The sequence below is a fragment of the Echinops telfairi genome, unplaced genomic scaffold (genome assembly GCF_000313985.2).
Source record: "Echinops telfairi isolate 266 unplaced genomic scaffold, ASM31398v2 ScPeMD7_7469;HRSCAF=8507_0, whole genome shotgun sequence".
In the NCBI taxonomy this organism is placed as follows: domain Eukaryota; kingdom Metazoa; phylum Chordata; class Mammalia; order Afrosoricida; family Tenrecidae; genus Echinops; species Echinops telfairi.
This window is the reverse complement of record NW_022111372.1, coordinates 75,310,837-75,313,459: the sequence shown is the minus strand read 5'-3', so window position 1 is coordinate 75,313,459 and position 2,623 is coordinate 75,310,837. Positions and strand designations below refer to the sequence as shown.

The 2,623-nt window shown below is 44.3% G+C and overlaps 1 protein-coding gene across 2 annotated transcripts in view; it reads left to right on the top strand.

Moving 5' to 3' along the window:
- SGCD (sarcoglycan delta) overlaps positions 1 to 2,623 on the top strand; it is a 763,996-nt gene that overhangs the window by 439,933 nt on the left and 321,440 nt on the right. The gene's annotated exons all lie outside the window — the stretch shown is intronic.

Below are 2,623 nucleotides of genomic sequence, written 5' to 3'. Positions count from 1 at the left end.
ATTTCCAAACTTTCTTTGTCTACATGGCCTCCTTGATATCATCTCCCTTTGACCCCCCCTCCACCGCTGTACCCGCTGCCCCTGAACCCCTTATTCTACATGCTGTCCCCATAGGTTCACCAATCCTGGGTTTGTTCTTTACCTTGACTGCCATCTTTCTATGACTGAGGTGCTATAACGATGACTCAATGCATGAATGGTACAAGAGCCCATTTATAGACTAAGAGAAGGAAAATTAGAGCATTTAAAAAATAAGAATATGCCAGAATTGTTTTAAACATTATTGTTTATTATTATGTATGATCATCTTTCCTCTTCCCTACATACCCAGGGAAAATTTTGGGTCATTTTTCCCTTAATTTTCCCTCCCATTAAAGTTTAATATCATAGGTGGACTATATGTAAACTATTAACATAAGAATAGCTGTGCTTTATCCCTATAAACAGGATGATTTTTCACTTAGTGACCAGATTTGATACCCTATGTGTGACATATCTATGGTTGGGAATATATATTGTAATGGATGGTAATCTGATGTCAGAATAGTTCTTTTAACTTTTATATAATAACTTTAACCCCCCCCAAATCAAACTCACTGCCATGAAGTCAGTGTTAACCCATAATGACTCTACAGGGCAGGATAGTACTGCCCCTGTGTGTTTCTGAGGCTGCACATGTTTAAGAGAGTCGCAAGCCCCTTCTTTCTCCTGGGTGACTGCTGGTGGTTTGTAACTGGTGACCTTGCAGTTCACCGCCTAGAGTGTAACCACGACACTACCCAGGCTCCCTTGTAATAACCATCACTTCTTTTAAAATGCAGCTGTTTAGAATGAATACATTTTCCCCCTCATCAAGTATTTGCTAAGCACCTACTTTGTGCTAAGCAATACTTTGAACGCTGAGAATACATGCATGAAGAAAACCCAGTCCTCATGAAGTTTGCATTTGAATGCAATTTGTAGAATAGATTCAATAGATAAAATGGCTTCAATTCTGTGACAGAGACTAAGTAATGCCCGCCATTAAAATTGCTCCCACAAGCAATGGTCTTGAGATTGGCAGGGCTTGGCGTGGCTCCAAGCACAGAATGTGCTGATGGAGCCAAAACCTGGCTGATGCTGAGGCAGCAGGAAATTCAGAGGAGCAAGAAATGACACTTTCTTTAAATCAACCTAATACAGATTTCCAGGCCTCATCCCCCAAGGGCCAGCAGGACATTTAGCCTCACTGGGGAATGTGTGGATTTCCCGTGTCTTTGCTATGACCAGTGCAAAGTCCCTTGGGAGCACCAATCCATTTCCCCCACCCCACCACCCCATTCCTCCCTAACCCTGGCTGTAGCTAAGGGAGCTGGAATCCCGTTCATGTGGTCCCTTTAGTCTTTCACCGTTCTGCTGCGGCTCTGCCTCTCCTGGAAAAGGGACTCTCTTCATGGCTGGAGCTGAGTAGCCTTTGTCCACAAAAGTCTTTATCTCTTCGGAGGACATTGGCAAGACAGTGGCTAATGGGACTCAGATGTTGGCATGTTCTTCTCCTTTTCTCCTGCCTGCCTCAGATTCCAACCCAGCTGACACAGTCCATTCAGCGAGACCTCCCTTTCACAAGTGATAGCAAAGCCTTTTCTTTCACGCTGCTTCTGTTGCCTTGAGCTAAAAATCACCAAGCCAAGTAGTTGCAAATCCTGGCAACCTGTTTGAAAGGATGAGGAAAGGGGTTAGCGGTCAGCACAAGAAATGTGAGAAAGGAAACAAATTAATTTTCAGTCTATTGTGCTGCTGTCTGAAATCTCTTACACATTCATCTCATACAAAACATCTGCTAAAAGCAACACCACCACACCCAACCAGCCAATCAGAACTCAATAAGAAATGAGGTTCAAATGTCATAGCCCATGCCAGCTATAAACGCTGGCCCAGATGGGGTCTGTGGGTGTCAAGGAAGTGATTTTCAAGCAGGAAGACCAGGAAACAAATATAACATGGTACTAGCAGGTCTCAGCGAGAAAACCACAGCTGACCTTGACTCAAGGAAACAAGAGTTGGTTCCAAAGGATATGGTGACAACAAGCTAGACTTATAGGAAAGAAGTTATGTATGGTAGGCAGGGTGGGGATTCCAGGTTATTATACCCTGGAGTTTCATCGGTCAGTTAAAAATGTTGTAATGCATGGATGTTTCCGTCATGGGAACCCATAAGGGGTCTGGCTTAGAGAGGCAAGGCATAACTACAGCTATTGACAGAGTTCATTGTAAGATAAGAACAAGTGCCAGTCACAAGAAAGCATGGGGCTGCAAGCCCTTAAGGGTCAGGTAGCGATTGCTAGCATTGAGAGATTGTGTGATTCAATAGTAATTACAGAAACTGGATGAAAGGGCAGAAGGAAAAATGAATGCATGCAGCAGCACCAAACTTTGTAGGCTGACACCTGGCAGCGCAACACCAGCCCAAAGGGATCCTGGATCCCACCCACCTCTGCCCTGCCCCCGGCCATTGATGTACTGAAAGACCTGACTCAATCCACAGAGTGTTAGCAAGTCCATCTTTAACTCATAGCAAATCCATAGGTCAAGGTCAAATTGCCCCTGTGGATTTCAGAGAGTATACAGTAGAACCCTGGACCTC